The 23,860-nt window shown below is 43.6% G+C and overlaps 1 protein-coding gene across 1 annotated transcript in view; it reads left to right on the top strand.

Moving 5' to 3' along the window:
* The first annotated feature begins 640 nt into the window (after positions 1-640).
* Positions 641-23,860, top strand: part of SNAP25 (synaptosome associated protein 25) — an 83,277-nt gene continuing 60,057 nt past the window's right edge. Inside the window, exon 1 of the mRNA XM_007450207.1 lies at positions 641-770. The gene's annotated coding sequence lies outside the window, so the exon portion shown is untranslated. The remainder of the gene's footprint in view (positions 771-23,860) is intronic.

Raw genomic sequence — 23,860 nt, 5'->3', positions numbered from 1 at the left:
GCGAACTCCAAGCCTCGATGCTACTTTGATAAAATGAAGAAATCACTCATAAAAATAGCAACCCACGTAGCTTGGCCATATATGGAGCTGGTGAGAGTTGACAGGGATGCCCCTTTGGACTATCTTTTTTAGAAAAAGCAAAATCGCAGCTGAAATCTCCCCCCACCCCCTTACCGTCTACTCCTCCTCTGCCTTCCCTTCCCCTTCTATGACTCAACCAAAGACGAACTCAGCAGGGGAAAATTTTTGTATATATAACCGCAAATGTATTGCATATATATCGCACATATACATACACACACACACATATATACATATACATACACACGTACACACAAAAAAACAGAGTATCAGATGACCAGTCGCGAGATAAATGAGTTTGCCCGTGACCGGGTATTAAAATGGAGTCATAAGAATCGTCCCGTTCTGGTGTTTATAAAAGACTAAAATACAAAGGTTTGCAGTACAGCGAACTGGGAGCTGAGTCAAGCGCTCGGCCCCTCGCGGCTCCTCCCCTCCCACCGCCCGCCCCCATCCTCCCTCCGCCCTCCCCTCAACACACTTCCTCCCCGCCTCTCCAGGAGAGGGCTATTAAAAGCTGCTGACGTCAAAAGGGACGGCCATCTTTGATGAGGGCAGCGCTCACGTTGCATTGAAGACGAAACCTCGAGGAGGTCAGGCGCTGTCTTTCCTTCCCTCCCTGCTCGGCGGCTCCTCCACACTTGGACCCTGCAGGGACCGGGCGAATACCACCCTCTGGAGAAGCCAAGGTAAGGAGCCCCCCTCCCCAGGTCGTAGTTCTGGCTCTAGATGGCTACATACCCAGAGGGGACCACAGCTGGGCAGACCAAGTGAGCTTGGGCAAATACAAGAATTTGTGCACCTAGGGTGCGGTATTCCGTGTGTGCGCGTCTGGCTAGACTCCCGCCTGGGGCTTTATAAAGTATTTTCGAGGTGAGCTGCTTGGGGAAGGGATGAATGGAAACAGTGCAGGTGGAGCGATGGGGAGGAAGCGCAAGAATGCGTACGGAATAATAACTTACTCTCTTGAAACAGTAGTGGGACCTTCTGTCTCTTCCATTTTGCGATGCAGTTTTAAGAGATGTTTAGGCTGCTGGGGTTTTGTTTTTGTTTTTTTTGTTTTGTTTTGTTTCTGTAGATCAAGACAAACAAACCCTGTGGTTCTGACCCGATTATTAGGACTTGTCGTTAGGGAGCTATTATCTAGGGAAGAATTAGGGAGAAGGCAGGGTGTGGGCGCTGGGGAGGCAAAAGAAGGGGGAGTTCCCGCCCCGGGCAAGCTGAGCTGCAGCCGCCACAGCAGCCTCCATGCCCCACGGACTTGATTTATGCCGCCTGCTCCACGTCAACTGCAGGCTGGCGGGAGGCGGGCGGGTAGTGCTGAGTGGGAGGGCTCTGCGGAAGGCTGGCGGGGGCGGGGGCTCGGGCTTGCCTCCGTACTGCGGCGGCCAGCGCTCAGCACCCTGGACAGCAATACCAAGGGACTGCGCTGGCGCCCGCGACCTTTCAGCACCCCGGATAGCGGTCCGGCCGCCCCGGCGCACCTACCTGCTGCAGAGATGCCTGGCCGGGGCTAGATGTTCCAGGGCTGCAGGCCAAATTGCTTCTCTGAGACTTAGGTCTCACGGAGACCCTTAATAGAGCAGGTGTAGTAGGTTAAAAGAAGAAAAGAAAGGGGAAAAAAAATCCTGCCTACAGGACTCCTTTGGAAGCAATTACCAGCTCCCATCCTTAGCTTCTGCATAGCCTAAAAAAAAAAAAAAAAAGTCTACTTGTGGAAATTTTCTGTGTTGCCCTCTCCCCTCCCCGCCCCCCCCTTAGGTAAAAAACAAACACATTTTTAAAAATCTGCATTTATCCTTCAGTCAGAAATCAAGGGTTTTGTTTATTTTTATTTATTTATTTATTTGTTTGTTTGTTTATTTATTTATTTATTTTAACACAGAACAGATCTGTCTACAGATCCAGGGTGGTCATGAATGAGGTACATATGAAGATGCCAACACAGTCTGTTTATAGGAGCGATATATCTTTCTACATGTTTCTATTTGATAAAAAATGTAGGTGTAGTTGAACTAAGCAGAATCAACTTTAATAATGAATCCTTCTTCCTCTCTCCCATCCTTGTAATTAGGCATTGACACAAGCACATGCCCATAAAAATACATCCCTAAGAAATATTACAGGTCTTACACAGTATAGATTTAACCTCTTTGGCCATAGTTTCAGAGTGAGGGGAAGTATTTCCTATGGACATTTGTTATCTCAGGATGGTTTCTGATTTTGACAACATTAAGACTGGCTTTCCTCAGGGGAATCTAACTGTGTCCTTCAGGGTGATGCAGATGAAAGGACCATGGTGTTAGACTGAAACTGGACTCTGACCTAAAGATCTACTGCAATTTCCATGACAGCATTGCGGGATTTTGCTGAGGCAGTAATAAGTAGTTTAACCATTTTCTACTCTGACGTTTGGAGCCTGTGAGTGAACAAAAATTATCACAGGGATATTTCCAGCTGTTTGATATAGATAAAATCAACATAAAATGACCAGGAACAAAATTGTGCTATTTGAGTAGTTGTTAAATAAGAGTAATAGCATCATATGTAAGAATGTTTATACAGCGCATTAAAGAAATGCTATCATGATCCCCTGAAAAGCCTTAAAATAAGATCTTGGATTGGGTTTATTTAGTCATTAACTCCAATCATTTATATATTAGAGGTGCTCCAATACCGTGTCCACATAGAGAAGGTACTTTCATTCCCAGCTATTTATTTCCTAGTGTTTTTTTACAGATAACCATGCAGTTCCATATAAGTATGTAAAGATCTGTTGCTGGATATGGATGTAAAATTATTATTCAAGAGTATGTAACTGCATGGAAGAATTTTACAACTCTGCAATCTGCAGATGAAATAAATAACTGTGTTTCAGTGATAGGAGGAGGGGAGACAAGATGGGTAGGAGTCTTGAAAAACGCTTTGACTTCATGCTGCATGTCCAGACAGTTCTCTGCGTAGTTGCGACAAATGAAAAAGCCTAACACTGCCGGAATTATGTGCTTGGACATTAGTAATTACTGCTGGGTTTGTTAGTGGAAGACTGGGGTAGTGGGGGAAGAGGTAGAGGACTGCAGTGAAGCTGGCAAAGGGTACAAATCTGAGAGGAAGTGGTGATGTGCACAATTATGGAGCTAATAGCTTACTGAAAAGTTAAAAAAAAACATAATTGAAACATGAATTTAACATTTACATTATTGATAAGCTTCAGGAAAAAAATCAAGAGATTTCCTATTTTAAGTTTTAAATTTTAACAATCCAGGGCAATATGGTGAGCAGAGGCAGGAGCAGATGGACACAGAAATGTGCCAGGAAACATTCACACAGACCCTCCAATGGTACCTGCTTGTTTGCTCATTGGCATTTTCTGCTTTACCACCTTGGCGTTCAGAATATGAAACAATTTGTAATCTTATTAACCTCTCCATGGTAAATCTCCCAAGAATTCACAATTTTATTTTTACTTCGTTAAACATGCATGACCACACATGCACAAACACAATACAAACTGCCTCTGAATTCGCTTATATAAAGACATTTCTAAACTCTAGGTGTTGACCCCAGAGTGATGGTTATCAACCAGAAGATTGATGGATGTGCCAGTAGCACCTCTTCTCATAGCAGCCAGCCTTCAACAGAGCGTGTAGGTTTTGACGATTAGGAGAAATGAGAGATAATTTGAGAAAGAGGTTGACAAAGGAGACATGAAGGATAAAAATAGATAACTCTGCTTTTTATATGATGCACTATGAATAAACTATTTTTCTCACATCATGGAACTACTTTACAATTCTATAAAGGTAAGGCAATTGGTGTTTTCAACCTCAGTGCTAAATATATTTCTGCAGTGTCATCCCTTGTCAGCAGGGACCAACCTGATTGGAAGATATTGCTCAATCAGTGAGCACCAGATACATAAATGAACCCCACTGAGGATGTAAAACCTCATGCTCATATAGTCTTTGACCTCAATAAGTTTAACATCTAGTACTCTTTTTTTTTTCTTTTTTTTTTTTGTGTCACGCGGGCCTCTCACCATTGTGGCCTCTCCCGTTGCGGAGCACAGGCTCCGGACGTGCAGGCTCAGCAGCCATGGCTCACGGGCCCAGCCGCTCCGCGGCATGTGGGATCTTCCCAGACTGGGACACGAACCCATGTCCCCTGCATCAGCAGGCGGACTCTCAACCACTGCACCACCAGGGAAGCCCTAACATCTAATACTCTTAATGAAAACAACAAAATAAAAATTAATAATACCAGAAGGAAAGTGCAATAAAACAGTAGAAGCAAAATCATGAGGGAGTGTATAATTACTTGCCAAGTCAATGCGACCAAAAATAAGGAATGCAAATTCTGAGAAGGACAATATTTCAGTGGACTAGAATGATCCGAGACAGGAAGCAGGACCTGAGCTGGTTTGGGAGGTTGGAGAGAGGTGAGGGGACTCTGGTAAGTAAAAGTTATAGCATAGGCAGAACTACAAGTTAGGCAAGCCCAAGTTATGGTCGGCAAACCCTAAAAATGCCTATCCATTGGGTGAAGTGGGACGCTTATAAAGGGGAATATGCTCAAACTGTGAGTTGGAGCTGTCTATGAAAGGCCTTGAATGCCACACTGAGGACTTAGTGCTTTATCCTCTAAAGTTGATTTCTGAGCAGAAGCTGATATAACAAAGTAACCGTGTCTTTTTTAACATCTTGGAATTGCTATTGACTGAGTGGAATTAAATTTACATTCTTCCAGAAATAGAGGGGAGCAAACTGTTATCATAAAGGCTGATTAATTTAAAAAATAGTAACCAGTTCTTATTTAGTCATCTATTAAGACCACCCTTCAGTATATACATGGGCTTCTAAGTCCTACCCAGAAGTTAATTGTAAGTTTCAATTTTTCATTATTTACTAGAACAAATTATTCAAGATGAGTGCCTACCAAGAAGATTGAAAATCGGGTCAGGCATCTGGGGATGAGAGGTGTCCAGCAGGTACACTTGAACAATAAACACGCAGAACACTCTCTTGGACCCTCTGAGTATTCTGCACTGTCAAATACACTGACTGCATAGATGAAAAAAGATGCCAGGTTTTCTGTTCATGTTTCAGGCAGCATGACACATAGAACCAGCTCCAAGCGGCTAAAACTGGAAAAAAAAAAAAAGGAAGGAAGAAGGAGGGAGGAAAGAAAGGAAGGAAGGAAGAAGAAAGAGAGAGAGAGAGAGAAAGAAAGGAAGGAAGGAAGGAAAGAAAGAAAGAAAGAAGGAAAGAAAGAAAGAAAGAAAAAGATACTATGGTAAAATTTTGAAAAGCTGAGGTGAGGTGGGCAGTATATCATATTTCTTCCCCTACCATCCTAGCAGCCTAGCTGATTTTTGCTGATTACCCTCACTCCAGGGCTTGCTTGAGGTCTGAACTGTACCCATTTCATTTTTAATCTTGTGGTTACTACTCTAACAGCAGAGCTTCACAATTCCAAATTCTGACAGAACTGCTGAACTGAAAGAGTCAATGGCTTCATGTGGAGGACTAAATGGCAGTTGCAGACATAGATCTTGTTGCTATTTCAATTCTCACTCTGAAGTGTCAAGGGACTATTCTCATCTGTTCTTCACCAAAACACTGGCAGGAGAGACATCCTTAGGGTAACTTGTTGATTTCTAAGCTGACTCCCTGGGGCAAAATTGGAGGTAGTGACGTTTGATGCTTTAGGTCAGACTGGTGGTTATTAAACTGAGTGCAGAAGGCCTTCCAAGTTATTAAGTAGGAAGGAGGAGATATGACAGAGCATTGAGGAAGCAGGACATGATGAGTGGAGAAAGAGGTTTTAAAAAATTATTCTTACAAGAGGAAAGAGGCTTCAGAGAAATTTCCAGAGAACCCTGTCTGCACTCTGAACTCTTCAGAATTACTGTCATTGCTGTAGTAATAGCTACTTGTTTCTACATAATTTTCTTCACAAGGATCTCAAAGCACTTCGCCCAATATAAAAGTCCAAGCAGTTTCTGATTTCCAAGTGAATGATACAAACCATAGTCATATATGATATTAGATAACATTTCATATATGATATTTAGGTAACATTTAGTAAGCCATAAATCTGATTTAGAACAGAGATACCTAAAGCAGTGATTAATCAGAATAGGTCTGTGGAAGAGAAGAGAGAACCACTAATTCTGAAAGTTTTTACCTGTACTAGCTCACTGAATCCTCATAACAATCCTATAATCAGGGTGCTATTATTATTTCCATTTTACAGATGAGGAAACTGAGGCAAAGAAAGCCTAAATAACTTACCTTACATCACAGAACAGAGCCAGGATTTAAATGCAGTCAGTCTGACTCCAGGGTCTAAGCTCTATATACTCTGCTACCTCTTGCATCATCCACATTTTTCATACTGGCTAAATAAGGCACAGAGAATGTATATGATTTTTTTTTTTTTTTTTGCAATATCTTTTCCCTTTCAGTTGGACAGCTGAGCATGATGGCAAGGATGCTGATCAGGAGCCAGGAGACCTGGATCTAGCCCTGAAGCAATTGCTTGTCATTTTCTTTAAATAAGTCATTCAACCACTATTGAACTCAGTTTCTTCATCTGTAGAATGACAGCAGAATTGAATGTTTTCCAATATGCCATTCAGAAGTCAATGATATCGGTGGTCTTTCTGGTCAGACTTAAGAAATCCTGACTTTTCCCTCAAAGCCCTGATCTGAGTCATCACTGCTATGGGGATCTCCCCTCCTTCTCAATCAGATTTATTGCTGTCTGGAACAGACTATTTTCTACAACCTGCCTAAACTTTTTTTTTTTTTTTTTTTTTTTTGCGGTACGCGGGCCTCTCACTGTTGTGGCCTCTCCTGTTGCGGAGCACAGGCTCCGGACGCGCAGGCTCAGCGGCCATGGCTCACGGGCCCAGCCGCTCCGCGGCATGTGGGATCTTCCTGGACCGGGGCACGAACCCGTGTCCCCTGCATCGGCAGGTGGACTCTCAACCACTGCGCCACCAGGGAAGCCCCTAAACTTTTTATAATTCTTTTTTTCAACCTAATTAACTGTTATAAAAAATTTCTTTCTAGACCCCCTTTTGATCATTTCTTTATGTCTGACTTAAAGCAATTTATTAGCTGCTATTTCCTCATTCCTCTTTTTTCCTCTGCCTCTTAGAAAAGGGGAAACAGAAGCTTTTAAAGAGTCTGTGAGCTCTGAAGTCCTTAAAAAGTAACATTTCCATATGACCTGCGTTACATGATTTAAGTAGCCAGCTCAAAAACTAATAAAATTTGGAGGATGGAGAGGTGGTGGTAAAATAGCATTACAAAAAAGCTTCAAGGACAAGGGACTAGGAGAGGAGGAAGCTTTAAAGCCTATGAGATATAAAGCTCGGAGGCTAGCAGTTGGCGGTACAATATTTATTAATTAAATTCACAAGTTCCAGAAAAGCCATGTTCTCCTTGTTGCTATAAACTCATTCTTGCTGCAGATTTCAGCATCTTTCCATTACAGTAAAGCATTGACAAGAGGAGTTGCTAACTGATTTTCTTACTGCTGACTCACGGAGGTTAGCTTCAGTAGTGATTAACTGATGAGAAGAACAAATCTGTATTCCCAAAAAAAGATGGGGTAAATCCTGTTTAAGGGTTAGTGCTTCCTTTTAAATGCCTAACAACCATTCTGGAGAAACTCAAAGTGAATTAACAATGCTCACACCGGATTGGTACTGAATGACAGCTGTGCTAGGTTTATGAACTGCTTTCTGTGGTCATGGAAAAATAAATTTGATCCTCTCAGCTTGTAAAAGAAGCTGAATTATGATCCCTGTGAAGGGAAAACAAAAAGAACTTACTTATCTTTTATTCTATTTTGGGGTTTTTGTTGTTGATTTGATTTGGTTCCTGTTACCCAAAGATGGCTAATTCTCATGTCTTAAATTGAGACTGTTTGCACTTTCTGCTGACTCACCTCATTTTATACTTGAAGATGGTCCATTTTATACTTGAAGAGCAATGTTATTTTCCTGCTAGAATGGTAGGTCTGACAAAATGACCATCTGGTCCCTGCTTCCCCATCACTTCCTATATCCAAATGACCCTAGTTGTAGATTTTGAACTTAGGAGATGACTTTTCATGCCTGCAGGCTTGAATGAGTGGTTTCTGTCCTTTACTGATGACAACATATAAGAAAGTGGAAGCCTCTTATGTGCCCCCTGAGGCTAGAGTCACCCTGTACTCCTGCCTCATTCCTATTCTAGAGAAATCTCTCAATTCAGCTCAGAGTCCTACAAGTTGAACAGAATTCCCTTCCATGGAAAATCTCAGACCAAATTGCTGATCACCTTTATTCATGTTTTGTACAGTTTCATAGAATAGTGACCGACAAATTGCAAAACAGTATATTTCTTAAATTTCCCTGAAGTTAGTCTGAGGTTGGTCTGACAGCTAGTTACAGGTAAATCACACTGCAGCTTTTCCGTTGATAAACAGAAAGTAGAAGGAAATAAATGCCAGTAAGTCTGCTAGAAAGAACACTGGCAAATGATTTCAATATGCAGTAGTCCTGTAGAGTGAATTTTTTTTTATTTTAATAGGAAAGTCCATTATAACTTCATTATAACACTAGAAATCAAGATAGTGTTCCTAATTTATGCCTGAGAAATTGCTGAATATATCTACTTTTTCCAGTTTCAAGATGACTATTCCTGTATTCCTCAAACATAAATCAGCTGTCATTATGGCACTCTTCACTAATTAATTAATTCAACAAATATTTATTAAGCATCTGTCATGTACCAGGGAAACATAGTACTGGTTACTGAAGATAGAGCAGTGAATAAAACATGAATGATTCTGCCCTCAGTGTATTTTGATGGGCATCCCTTCTTGAGGTATTATTTTAGAAGACATGTTTCACATAGAATCCCTTTTAGACTCTAAGACATTAACCCAACTTAGAAAAGAACTTGGCTGTCTGTCCAAATATGCAATTGACTAAAGGTTTCTACTGAGTGATCAGTGTCCATGGAAAGGTTGCTGTCATAAACAGAATGTAAATTAAGAACCAGCCTCAGCCATCAAGGAACTTAGTAAATATCTAAGATATGCCCTTGTATAAATTTGCCTCTATTTATGTGGCAGTATTGCTAAAATTTCCTTTCAGTACATGTTATATTCGAGTATCCCAGTCTCTCCCTATATAGACCATTCCCCACCACTCATGGGGAGAACGGGTCAAGCTTCAAGAAACATGGTATCTCCTAGGCTAGAAAACCTAGTCCCAACTATAAAATTCGTGAAGCAATGCAAGAACAGAATGACAGAGAAGCGGCAGCATCTTTTGGATGACAGTACCTCCCGAGCCAATCCACGTTCCTCCTCTGAAAACTCCCTATCATTAAACAAGTTTACAGATTCAGAATCAGATAGAAGAATGTATTAGTCTCCCAGCTCTTGCTTTTCAAAATTTACCTCTTCTTACCAATGAGCAAAGCTCCCATTTATCACATTGCTTTGTAATTATGTACTTATGCATTTCTCTTCCTTAACAGAATGTAAAAGTCTTTGAGAGCAAGGGCAATATCTTAACCATCTTTGAATCCTCAGTACCTATAACAGTTCCTGTCACACACCAGCTATACAGGAAAAGAATGGGTCAGTGGGGATACCAGCTACCCCTTTGCAGAGAAAAGAATTCTACCACTGTAAGTAATTCCTTCTTTAATTGGTCAGATGTTATGATCAGAACAACTTGGAGATACAGATTCACCCTAAATGTTGGAATAAAATTATGTCCCAAGGAAGCACTTCTGTTCATCCCAACTAGCTGCCAAACTTTGGCAAATAATTTGTTTTTCTGACCTGCTGTTTTATCACCTATGCATCAGGGGCTAAAATGCTAATGGAATCTGAAGAGTCTCATGAAAAGCATTGCTAAAAGCAGGTTTATATAAAGAAATGAAGAACCATTGCCTATGACCTATTTAGGTCAATTTCACACATAAAACAAAGCTGTTTAACGTATATAAAATAATGCAGTTAAAATTCTTTACTTTTCATTAATATGGAAAGAATATTTTTTTTTTTTTTTTGCGATATGTGGGCCTCTCACTGTCGTGGCCTCTCCCGCTGCCGGACGCGCAAGCTCAGCGGCCACGGCTCACAGGCCCAGCCGCTACGCGGCTCACGGTATTTTAACATAGAGATATTTACAGCATCCTATAAAGTCATACCATGGAATAAAAATGAATTAAATTGAAGATTTACGTCGCCTCACGTCACTCCATTAGAGACAGCTACTCACATGCACCATTGTAGTCCAGGTGAAAAAAGTGAGTTTTACGGGTAATCACTTTCTTCTTATATTCTTTGATCAAGTAAACTCAGTTGGAGATGCACAAGCAATAAAGAAATCTCCAGCGGGTTAACGCTATGCCTTTCTTCTAATCTAAATGAATATATTACAGCTACTTTGGCTTGAAAGAGAGGTCTAGAAATATGATGCAAACCAGACCACTTCAGACCCAGATTTTTTGTTTTTTTTTTGCAATATGTGGGCCCCTCACTGTCGTGGCCCCTCCCGTTGCCGGACGCGCAAGCTCAGCGGCCACGGCTCACGGGCCCAGCCGCTACGCGGCTCACGGGCCCAGCCGCTACGCGGCATGCGGGATCCCCCCAGACCGGGGCACGAACCCGTATCCCCTGCATCGGCAGGCGGACTCTCAACCACTGCGCCACCAGGGAGGCCCCTGGAAAGAATATTTTTGATGCCCCTCTTCACACGTTCACTGAGTCATATAGTCACCAGGGAAGTAGATGGGTGGCTTCAGCCATCTCTTGTCTTTGAGGCCACATATTTGCTGCTTCTCTGTTAGAATTGGTGGCATGGTGTGTTACAAGCTCTCCATGTTCATTTGGCTTCCTAGAAAACGTCCCCCAAACACAACAATTTCTAACCTATCCTTTCAAACATCCAGTGTCCTCTTGCCTAGGAGAGAAAAATAAACTGAGGCATGATGTGGTAAATCAGTCCCATTTATCACTGAGAAAAAGCCATTACCAATGGAGCATTGAATGTTGCACTTTTCCCCCCAGTCCTTCTTATGAAACAACTTTAAAACCACTGGTCAGTTACTCTGTGCCCTACATTCTCCAGCTGAGAATGAAGGTACCACTTGTTGACCATAAGAAAAAAGTAACTAAATTATTGAATGCCCATAGTATGCTGAGCTAGACCCTTGGCATACATTATCTCATTTAATTTCCATGGCAACCTTAAAAGCATTTGGAATTCTTGTCTCTCTGACTGCAAAACCCATGTTTTTCCCCACCACCTCATGAATTTTCCCATGAGTCGCACACAATCCGTTGAGATCTTCTAATAGAAAGTATGCTCCTGATATGTAGAACATGAGTCAGCAAAATCCAAAGAACTCAGTCCTGTGGACTGAAAAGTCAGGTGAGATGTGGTGGTATGAGCTACCTGGAGAAACTAAATATCCAGACAAACTCATGGAGCACTGGATTAAGAGTCAGAGGGCTGCATACTTGGCCCATCTCTGCCACTTCAGTTGTATCACCCTGACCAACTTACCTAACTAGAACTGAGCCTCAGTTTTCATATCTGTACAAAGAAAGCAATAGCTGCCATGCATATGTCCTGTAGTTGTTATGTGACTCTGAGCTAATGCTTGTGAAGTATTGTTACCTCCACTTGGGAGAGAAGAATGAACTGTTGTTATCATGTTTCATTGTCTGCTGTTTGCCGTGCCAGATTTCCGGTGTTCTTATTGCAGGCCATATGCTTCTTTTCCTCTTTATAATGTGGATTTTGCTTAAAGAAGTAACAGGTCCTGCCATCACACTATTTTTTAGCTTGAGCAGCATGCATGATAAAATGGGAAAATGTGTCAACAGTCTTTGATTTTTCTGTTTGTGGGAGGGTTTTTAAAATGCCTGTGAATTGCATCTCTGCTTTGGCTTTGTGACTTTCAGGATAACTTTTGGAGATGAAGAAGCTCAGGTTATGCTTTAATGAAACACTGGTCCCCTCTTGCTTAATGCATTGGGTGTTAAGGCCCTTGAGGAGTTAAAAAGAAATGATATGCAAAATTACTTGCCCTTCTTTAGCTTAAGAAAAATAATTCTGCTGTGAGCTATTTAGTGAACCGTTACTGAAGCTGCATCTGTTGGCTTCATTTTGTATTGAGTGTATAGTTTTTTTGTCGGGGAGTGTTGGGTTCCTTAGTAAATATTGCATCTGTGTTTCTGTATGTGCACACAATATATAGGCAGACAGGTGCAAACACAGACTCTTGCTTGCAGCCAGCTTTAGGTACAAGATTCCTACATGCATCACCTCATTGTCAAAACCTTTAGCTATATTCATATAAACCAATAAATATAAAATATATATAACAGAGCAAGTTATGTGAACTGCAAAATGTATGATCCTAGGCCGCATTCACAGAATGATTCCCCTCCAAAGTTGGAAAATGCTCCCAAAACAATTCTCTATGCAGCAATGACCTCAAATTTTGGGAGAATTCCTGCAAATCTAGGCTTACAGGACAAGAGAGCTTGCTGGGAAAGATTTTTGAAATCCACACTGTCTTTTGAGCACCTACTATGTTCTACTTGTTATATTAATGTCCATTGTAACTAGTAGTATTATATTTAATTTCTACACAACCTCCTAAATGGTGAACATAATTTTCCACACTTGACTCAGAGAGGATACTGTTTGGTCAAGGTCCTACCAAGGTGCTAATTGCTGCCTCTGTCCACCTCCACGAACCAACTGATATATACGTTAGTGATGAAAATATCAGGATTTTTGTCAAAGCTTGATTGGGAGAAAATGGTTAGAACCAGCAGTCAGAATCAGATTAGTTCTACTTCTAGTCCTTCTCCAAGTCTAGACGTGGAGAGCCACCAAAGGAGGAAGAGTTACGGAGATAAGTGTAGTCAGGCACAGCTAGAATACCTTAGGTCCTGCCCCTACTCCCCCACTCACCCCTCCCAAGGCGCAGAACATGCCTCAGAAGATTTGCAGCTTGGAGGAGCAGAAAATGCAACCTTGCTATGAGTAAGAAAAAGAAAAAGCCAAGTGGAGGACTGAGGTATGCTTGCTTACTGCCCATTTCCCATCTCACAGAGCACTTAAGCTGGGGGTTAGAAGGACAAATAAAGGAGGGGGTGGAAGGGATGGTGGAAACCATCTTCCTAATACTAATCTTCCCAAAGAGTGAAGGTTCCTATTTGAAGGGACAAGGGAGGAATTAATGAGTCTGAGAGGCAGAGAATGGATCCTCCTTCCACACAGCTAATAAAAAAGGGAACTTGAGTTTGAATTTAAGTTCCCAAGTGCAATATTACTGACCCTTCAGAATCAGTGGCTCCTTACTCTAGGACATTGGTTCTCAAACTGTGATCTTTGGACCAGCAGCATCAGCATCACCCAAGAGTTTGTTAGAAATGCAATTCTCAGGCCCCACACCATCCTACTGTCTGAAACTCTAGGGATGGGGGAAGAGTTTTCTGTTTCCATCACCTCCAGGTGATTCTGATGTATGCTCAAGTTTGAGAACCAATATTCTAGAGATCTTTAGTAGCTCCTTCAAGTGTTCACATTGATCTTGAACTGGGTCTGATGAGGATGAGGTGTTTCCCCTCTTCTCTGCTTTACAAAGCCTGTGACTAGGTATTTAGAGAGAGAAGTGCTGTCCTGGGGCACTGGATAGAAGTCTCCACTCACTCTTCTGACCTAGTTTTAAGGATGCTATTGTTCATCAGAATGAGTTTGAAGGATGAGGAAGACTAGTGTCCACAGAATGAAGACGGGGGTTGTGTGTGGGGGACATAGGGCTCTTTGTTATCTTTTATCCCCTGCAACAATGACTCAATCTCTGGCTCCCAGAATCTTGCTCCCAAAAGTTAACAAAGTATAAAATCTCACCAAATGACAGGATAGTCCCTTCTTTCTGCAGTCCGAGCCTGCAACCTCTGAAGGATACCAGAGAAGAAATGGTACCCACTGTGCAAAGGATAAAGCAGCTCCCATTGCTTTTGCTTTGGGCTCCTCAATAAACTGCCACAGGTGCAAGAAGGGGCCTGACCCTTTCCCACTCATCCTGCAATGTTTTGTTTTCTGCTCTGGATCAGAGCACCAATTGCCCTTGGGAAAAAGATCCTGATGGCTCACATCACCCTTCTTTTTAGCCCTCATCTTACATAGCATTATAGATTTGGGTTGCTAGGGAAGAACATACAAATTAGCACTTTTTAGAAAATGACAAATGACTAGGCCCAGAGATAAATTGCTTACCAAAGTCACAGTGTGAGCATTACAGCCAGGGCTCCTGACTCACAGTTCAGTGCTCTTTTACTGCATTGTGCTTTCTTGCCACTTCTGCCTCATCTTTTCCAAATTTTCTTTCCAGCACAGGCCCACAGCCTGCTCAGGAAATCTCTCAGTCTGCTGTTCCCCTCAGAGGTCTCCAGCCTCAAATGGTAACCCAGCATTTATAAAAGCATTTTAGGAACATTCCCATGATTCTGAGCTGCCAGGTAGAGCGTCCTGAAATGATTGGCTATATTGCTTATGTCTATTTGGGTTTTGCACATGACAGAAAAACCCAAATATAAGTGATTTAGGCAAAAATGGAGATGTTTGATTGCTCAAAGAATCTGAGTAAATGTTAAACAGTCAAACCATGGGAAGGGCAGAGAAGTTGCTGGAATTCAGGAACAACTCAGGCTTGAGTCGAGTTGAGTCGAGCACCACCAAAGCTCTCATGCTGCCTCCTCCCTGTGCTTCTTTCTATACACTGACTTCATTTTCTCTTGTTAAAAAGTCATTTCCTCCCTCTGTATATCAGAAACATGGACACCTAACTTGTACTCCTTGCACATCCACTATAGAAAAGGGACTGCCATTTTCTGTACCCCATGTTAAAAAGTCTCAGGGAAAGGCTCTGATTGGTCCAGCTTGGGCCAGGTGCCAAGCTTACACCAATGAATTGAATGAATGCCAAGCTCCACACCAATGGTGTGGAGCAGCACGGAACAGTATGTCTTATGTGCTGGAGCCACACAGTTCCATTGGGGGAAGAACCAGGTTCAAGGTTGACATAATAAGCCATATTATATGTCCTATATACACAGACAATTTTTATCAGGTCACTTACCAAACACTTGTATTTGTTTAAAGATATTTTTTTGGGTTTTTTTTTACAAGTTGTTTCTCCAATATGATCTAATTTTTTAACTTCATGACAGCTCTGGAAAGGAAGATCCATTTTGTGGATATACAAACTGAGGCCTAAGAAATTTGATTGCCCTGGAAAACATCACCTACCTACTTAAGTTGATGGCAGAGCCAGCTCAAAGGATGAAGATTGAACAGATGTTCAGTTTTGCTCCTAATCCATGGATGACAAGCTAATGACCCCTAGGCTTAATACTATCCACAAACTTGTTTCATTTGGCCAATGCTGAGTTTGCAAACATCTTAAATCTGAATGCCTTAAGGCAGAGTATTTCTTCTCCAATTTGCCACAGAGCCTAACACTACTTGTCTTCATATACCTGCTTCAGTCCATACATCTGTATTAGCTTCCCAACACCTATAGGCATTTGAGTTTGTTTCCACTGCTTACCAAAGTTGTGGCATTCTTGGAGGTTCTGTGATCCTGCCAGGATCAGATACAGCTAGAAGTTTCCTGGGTTATCGTGTCACAACTTTTCCTAGTCTTCTTAAGTCATGTCAGTATTTGGAGACAAGATTGGTTGCCTTAAATAGACCAACCAAGTTTTGGGGTTTTTTTTTCTTATTTTAATCTGAATAGAGTTAGCTTTTTTGTTCTTCCCTCTGACCCTCCCGGCAGTCTGAGGAAGCCTTTGGATCTGCAGAGTGGTATTTTTTAATGTATAAAATAAAATACAAAGGATTTCATAGGAAACCAATTATATTAAAGTATAGTTATAAAAATATTTAAATTGTGGATAGCAATATATAATCTTTTAAAAATTAAGCATTAAATAATAATATTTGGTCCAATAACTACCATAATTTCAAAGTGGTGCTGAGAATATGATATTCTGAGATATTTGCAACAGCTATAAAGTGATAAGAAAACATCCTGAGATTTCTACTGGTGGCTCATCAGGGTTTGAGCTCTCTTCCCACCTCCTCAGTGGTGGCATGGTGGGGTGAAGTCAATGGAGTGGAGGGAGAGGTGTGTCTTCATGTCATTCAGGTGCCAGTGACAGCTGGGAGACCCTGAAACAGTTGGTCTTTGTTAGGTAACAATTTACTCTAAAACTTAGCGGCTTGAAACAACTATTTCTTACCACTTATGGGTCTGTGGGTGACCTAGGCGGTTCTTTATTCAGCTGGTCGATTGGCTGGAGCCTTGTTGGTCCACGACCTCCTCACTTTCATGAGTGATGGTTGGTGCTGGCTCTTGGCTGGGGCAATAGGGGTGACTAGACCACATACCATTCAAAACCAGCACAAGAGGGCAAGCCACCAGGTGTAGGCACTTCTCAAGTCTGGTGAGGCCACATTTACTATTGTCCCATTGGCCAAAGTAAGTCACATGGCCAAGTACAGAGTCAGTGTGGGAGGGGCCGCCCCAGATTATGGATACTGAGAGGGGAATTATTACAGCCATTTTTGTAAAAATATCTACCACAGCCCCCCAATCTTGGGAGCATAAGTCACAGAAAGCCCCTCCATTTGCTATAGGCTGGCTCTAGGCTCTACCTGTCCATCCTGGGGCTGCATAAATTCCACAAAGCACGAAACCTGGGCATGCGTTATTATTACCCTGCCACTGTCAGCCTTCCAATTCCTTCCTCAGCCAGATCTGGAGCCCTTGAGCTTAAGTTTTGGATATCCTTGGGTCAAGAGGGCACCTGGAACACCTTGCTGCATCTCTCCAAGGCACCTAAGCAATCACAGACCCAGATGTCTGGTAAATTCAGGAGAAAGTCAAAGGGAAAATTTTCTGCTCTGAACTTTGAGGATGAGTAAGACTTTCTGGGCTCAAACTGGAAAAAAAAATCAGTTTCCTACTGTTTTGTGATGATGTTTCTTTTTCTGAAATTTCACTTGAGCTTGTCTCGGCAAAAGCAGTTGTATTTGAAGTTTTTTCTCTGTCCTTCCAGAAGTCCCTCCTGTTTAAGAAAACCCTGATTTCTCCTATAATTTCAAGATCTCCCCATAATGTTAGAAACAATCCTCAGCCAACCCTTTATCCAAAGAGTGCTTTGGAAATGGGAACCCGAGGGATGAGACAGTGGAAAAAACCCTGAAGCCTTTTCAGCTGTGCTGCTGTGTCACGGAAACAAACCAGGCACCTGCATCGGGGCCTCACAGCAGACCCACAAGAGCCTTCGTCTTAGCTCTTCCATAGATTAGCAGACAATGCCCGGCTCACCCAGCTATCTAGTCAGGCACTCTCAAAGAGCATTCTGAGACCTGGCTGTTCCTTTTCTCAAATCACTTCAGACATCAGATGGCAGACTCCTAGGATCACACCCTGGGCAGAAGAGCTGTCCGCTTGTTCAGTCCTCTACCGGCTTCAGGTTACTGAACCCCCAAAGCAAAAAAACAAAAGAAGCTAAAAATGTAAAGCCTTCTAAATTCTTTCATCGGAATGCTCTCTTAAGTTGGGTCCTCCCAGAAGCAGACCCTGAGAGAAGGATGTAGTGCCCATACTTTATTTGGGAGATAATCCTAGGAAGCAGTGATCCGTGAGCAGGGGAGCTAGATGGGGTGGGAAAGAAGCAAATAGAGGGGGCATCAGAGTGCAGGGTACCACCTGCTGGGGTTCAGTCCTGCTAGGGCCTCTCTCAGAGGGAGTGCACAATATGCCTGAATTACCCCACCTGAAGGGCAAGGAATTTAGGGTATTTATGTACCAACTGCCATCCTTCAGTGGCTAAGGGCTCTTCCCAGGAGTGTAAACTTGCACCCAGCCCTGTAAGAGGCTAAGCCTACTCCTGAGACTGGAGAAATCCCTAAGGCACCGAGTCATAGATGCTTGTCATAGAGGCTCTCAGAACATACAGGAGAGGTGAGTACCAAGGTGATATAGGTGGAGCATCAAGAATGGCTGCTACTATTTTGCAACTTGTCATCTCCAGACACGCCAAGCGTCAAAACAGCTGTCTCCAGCTTTGGCACATTGATATTTCAGCCCTTCATTTATTCAACATGTATTCGCTGGGCTCCAACTGGTTACCATTTATTCAGCACCCGTCTGCTAGGCATTAAGCTAAGGTTTTTGCATACATCATCTCATTTGATTCCCATAACAACCTACAAGGTATTGTTTGTTTCATTTTACAGCTGAGAAAACTGAGATTCAGTGAGTAATTTAAGGTAAGTAAAATTACCTTAGTCCCTCAGCTTGAAAACAACAGTGCTAAGATTCTAATCCAGGTCCATTTTCAAGGCTAAGCTCCATTCACTGTAACCCCAGCCCAGTTCTCAAGTTGGCTCTAGTGAGTTAACTCCTGTTCCTTCAGTGTTGCAAACCCTCTCTAAGGATAGTGGACTGTCCCTCACATCCTCCAGGCCCCCCTTACCCTGGGCCCTGTGACCACTTTTTCCAAGCTCACTACATCTTTGAATCTCCAGATCCTCGAACACCTTCAACTCACACCCACCCATGATCTGTGTTCCTCCAATCAGTATCTGTCAGGGGTTTGGGCAGGTCCTGCTACTTCTGGTTTGCTACTAAAGGAATTGGAGAATCATCTCTTTGTGGCCTCTTGTGACTTTAAGGCTAATTTCACCCATGAGCCCCAAGAAAACAGGATCAAATGGTTTGTTTTTAAGCATCAGACAAAAATGTAAGTCCCACTTTACCGTTGTTAGTATTTTAAAAATAAAATGGCGTGGGGTGAGGAACAAGAGAGGGAATAATTAATTCCAGCCTGCCAGCAGGGGAGTGGGAAGGAGTCAGCAGCTCCTGCAGTCCCAGGGAGGATACCACAGCAGTCAACACAGAACTTCAGCCTCCAGATGGCAAAAAAATATAAAGGGGAGCATGTGGGGTGCAAAATGATGCTGCACAGCTCCATTTTAGAGCCATTATATTGGACTTCATGGGAACCCTGCTATCACTTTGAAAAACGTTATCGATAGAGCATCAGTGCCAGTATGAACTCTGCTGCTCTGAGGTCAGTATTGGTGAGTGGCAGAAACTCTCCACCCCTCAAGGGACTAAAACAAATTAAAGTTGGACTTGAAAGAACCAAAACAAGGGCTCTTTGATGGAAAATGCCCTGGTATAGATCAGTGAGTGTAAATTTCACACCATGGGTCCAAAGAGACCATTTAAATGGTACAACCCAAAGTGTTTTAATGGAGAATTAAGGTTAGAGCGCCTTGGGTCATTCACACCTAGTTTTGAATCCCATCTTAGATCCCAGCTCTGGGGTCTTTTGAACCACTCAATATGCCATGCCACCCCTGTGCCCCCAGGGGTAAGATTACATTGTAGAATCATGGAATGTTGAGCCGTAAGAAATGTTGCGAAGCCTTCAACTCCACCCCCTCACTCACAAGTAAGGACACTGTTGTGACTTTGTTGTAGTGCTTGCTAAGTGGAGCCTCCACACTACACTGCGATACCCGTGAGACTTCCCTAAGCAGAGGAGTGGAGGGAGACAAGAGGGGTTAGAAGCCCTCTGACTTGGGGGAGGCAGCACCGGGAACCCACAGGGCCCTCTCTGGAACCCAGGTGTATTCCTTTTCTATTGCTGTGAAACAATATTACCTCAAACTTAGTAGCTTAAAACATCTCACATATTCCATGGGTCAAGGGTCTGGGCACCATGTGGCCGGGCTCTCTGCTCAGGGTCTCACAGCTGCCGTCCAGGGGTCAGCTGGGCCGCATCCTCATCTGGAGCCTGAGGTCCTCTTCCAAGCTCATTCGGGTTGTTGACAGATTCAGTTCTTGCATTGTAGGGCTGATTCCTGGCTCGCTGGTCGCCAGGAGCCATTCTCAGGTCCTTTTGCCACACGGCCCCCTTGCAGACCCTCTCACAGCATTGCAGGTTACTTCTTCAAGGCCAGCAGGAGAATTTCTTCAGGGAGGGCCAGCTCCCTGGTTTAAGGGCTTCTGCCTAATTAGGTCAGGCCCACCCCAGAAAATCTCCCTTTTGATGATCTTAAAATCAACTGATTGGGGACCTTAATTACACTGCAGAATCAGTGTAATTTACCCTTTTCCATTGAACATAAGCTAATCACAGAGTGACATCCTGTCCTATTCACAAATGCCCACACTCAGTGAGAGGAGATTACACACAGAGCTATGTGGGAACCTTGAGAGCTGTCTTAGAGTTCTGACCCCCACCCTGGGGTAAAGGTCAGTTCTGCTCTCTGCAGCCATCTACAGGCTCCTACCCTAGAGGACACCTGGATCCACATCACAGTCAGCGGCCTCCCAAATGACCCTTTCTCAGCAGCCAGCTCTCGCTCTGAACTGGATAATTTGGTTGTTTGCACACCTGCCTGCCAGCCTGAGTTGGGGCCCGCGTGCACTTTTCTGACCTTGATTGCCTCAATCCACAATCATTGTTCCAGAAGAGGCAAGGCCCACAGAGCCCTGGAAGAGCAGGCAGGGGCCTCTAGACTTGCAGAGTTTGCCATTAGCAACCCTGGAGACTGATGCAAATGACTTCATTCGCTCTGTGGAGCCAGCAATCACTGTGGGCACTGGGGTCCTTGACATGAGCTACGGATATGCCTCTGTGAAGCAGCTGCTGGGGGTAATGGGGGTGCCCTGCGGCCTCTCTGAGTTTCCATGGAGCTGAGCAAGAGATCTAGGGCAGCCCACCCTGCTCAAGAGAGGCCAGTGTGGACTGTAGGGCCCTCAGCATGCTGAGTCCTGCCAAAGCTGGGCTGCCCTGAACCAGAAAGAGTAGCGAGGACTTGGCCAGAAAGACAGGATTGGACAGACCTCGAGGGGGCATGCTGGCAGAGGGGTGCCATCGTGGGGCAAGGGTGGTCTCTTTGTTCTATGATTTATAGGCCGCCCGGCAAAGCCTCCTGGGCCTCCGAGGTCATCAGTGGGTTCAGATCCTCGTGTTGTGGCGTTGGAGTACAAAGCACCGTCAACTCTCCCTCCCTCCCTCCTTCTGTCGCCACCATGTATTTACTGAGCATCTATTACATGCCTAGTGCTGCTCTAGGCACTGGGGAAACAGGGTGAACAAGTCAGGCAAGATCTCACGTGGAGATAACGTTTTAGTTGGAGGAGACAGACATCCAACAAACAGGCAGACAGACAAGAACCACATCAGATGGAACAGGGGCTAAACAGGAGATTAAAATAGTGTGAGGGGGAAATGTGAGATGGGGTGAGGGCGGGCCTCTCTGAGGGGGTGGCAATCAAGCTCTTGGTGGGGCTGGTATTTCAGGAAGGATGGTGTGTTTTCAATAGCAAGTGGCCAGAGCTGTTGGAGAATATGGGGTGTGAAATGAGGCCGGGAGTCAGGAAGCGCCAGATCAGCAAGGACTGCAAAGCCTGGTGAGGGGTCTCGCTTTTGGTGGAGGAATACTGGAAGCCTCTGGAGGGTTCTATGAAGGGGATTGACGTGATGTGCTTTATCTTTTTCCAACATCACTCTGGATTGGGGTGAAGCAAGAGCGGGAACAGGGAGCCCAACAGGAGGTAGCTGTGGATGGAGAAATTGAGACCCAGTGAGAGGACATGACTTACTAGGGGCTCCCAGCTAGACAGGGATGGCCAGCTGGTGAGCATCCTCGGAGTGGGAGGCCACTGGAGGACCCTATCTGCTGTCCCCTCAGTCACTGCCTGGAACAGGATGCGGGCTGATGTAAGTCTGATTCCCTGGTTGTAGTGGAATACGAGTGCAAGTGATTCAGTGAGAAAGGATTTTCAGGTCAGCCTGTAATAACACGAGAGGAACAGGATGGGGCAGGGGTAGGAGCCCGGCAAGGATGCCATCTCAGCTGTGGACTAGCCTCAGTCTGATCCTCAGCTCTGGAGTGTGGGTTGCATCACAGTTCATCCTGCCTTGAGGCAAGGAGGTATCTCTGTATCAGTCAGTCACTGGGCAGCCTGGAAACTGCCAGGCATCTCAGGGGAGGTGGGCCCTGTCATTCAAGAGCAGGGCTCAGGAGAAATCACAGGTGTAACCTGTGAGCCACAGCAAGCTCAGCATCTGGGAAACTGGTACACCTGCCAGTAAAGAGTAACTGGGATCTGGGCAGGGCACCTCCAGCATCCATTATGGTAGCCACTACGCTTCTGAGTGAGGGAGGGAGATGACTAGTCTGTGAAGCTCCCTGCTGCCAGAAAACACTGAACCCAAATGGAAAGAAATTAAATGAGCTAACCTGGGAGGTCTGTTACAGGAGAAGCCTCTCATTGCCCACAGGTCCTCTTCAAAAAACCTTTAAATAGTCACCTCCCACTAGGCACTTAAGGCTGTTTCATTCACCCAGCTCCTCAGGAATAAATTCCTTGCATGCTAGAAGGTGTCAAAAACCAAACTCTGCCCACTGAATAAAACAGAGTAGAAGGATGAGTTTATTGCAAGGCTTTTGACCTGCATGCAAACTGGGAAACTCAAGACTCTGGGAGCAATGAGTTCTGAGTTGCTCACAGACTAAGGGATTTTTATGGGATCATAGGGAAGTTATTTGTCTTTTTCAGCTGATTGGTTGCCCAGTGGTCTTCTTTCTCATTTGGATCAGGGGAGCTGAGTGAGGGGAACAAGGAAATCCAGAGCTGGCATGAACAGACCTGGAGTTTGAGGATTGGCTAGTGTCTTCTGCTGATTTCTGAGAAGAGCTGTAAATTCCTGTAAGGCTAGTTTACTTTTCCTTTATATGGCTGTATTGACCATCTACATTTTGTCCCTGACAATAGTGACTCCATTTAGTTTGGTTCTCCAAAGGTAGGTCTGAATACCCACTTAGCCAGCATAATAGGAGATTAGGATTAATCTAACCAGTACGTTAGAGTGTCCCACCAAAGAGATAAAGTTCTGTTTCTGAGGATAAATGTGAGAGTAAATTTGCAAGGAGTTCTGTTCCAGAAAGAACCACTGTACTGTCATCACAGAGAAGGAACCAGTAGCTCAGGGGTAGAGCCACCTTAAAGCAGCTGCCCCTTGTGACTTTACTTAAAAGAAACTGGCTTTACCACTCAACTCAGTAGCTGTTAAGAATGTGGATCAATGGTTTCCTAAGCTTGTCTGCACATCAGAATCCCCATGGATCTTATAAAAATTCCAAAGCTCAGGCCATATCTTAGACCAATCAAATCACAATTTCTGGAGGTATTTTTAATTTAGGAATAAAAAATAAATAAACTTTTTATTTAGGAATAATTTTTGGTTTGCAGAACAGTTGCAAATATAGTACACCTCCCACCCAATCTTCCCCATTGTTAACACCTTACATTTTCACATTTGTACATTTGAACACATGGTACATTTGTCACAACTAAGAAACTGACATTACTATTAATCAAACTTCAGATATTATTTGGATCCTACCAGCTTTTCCGTTAATGTTCTCTTCCTGGTCCAGGATCTAGTCCAGGTACCACATTGCATTTAGTTGTTATTTCTCCCTGTCTCCTATGATTTATGACAGTTTCTCCATCTTTCTTTGTTTTTTATGACCTTGACCGTCTCGAGGAGTAGTGCCCTGCACCCTGTAGAATGTCCCACAGTCTGGGTTTGTCTGCTGTTGTTCTTACCATTAGACTCGAGTTATGGGTTTTGGGAAAGA

Source organism: Lipotes vexillifer, unplaced genomic scaffold (assembly GCF_000442215.2).
Source record: "Lipotes vexillifer unplaced genomic scaffold, Lipotes_vexillifer_v1.1 scaffold137, whole genome shotgun sequence".
NCBI lineage: Eukaryota > Metazoa > Chordata > Mammalia > Artiodactyla > Lipotidae > Lipotes > Lipotes vexillifer.
The sequence above is the reverse complement of the archived record's forward strand: the minus strand, read 5'-3'. Positions and strand labels throughout refer to the sequence as shown.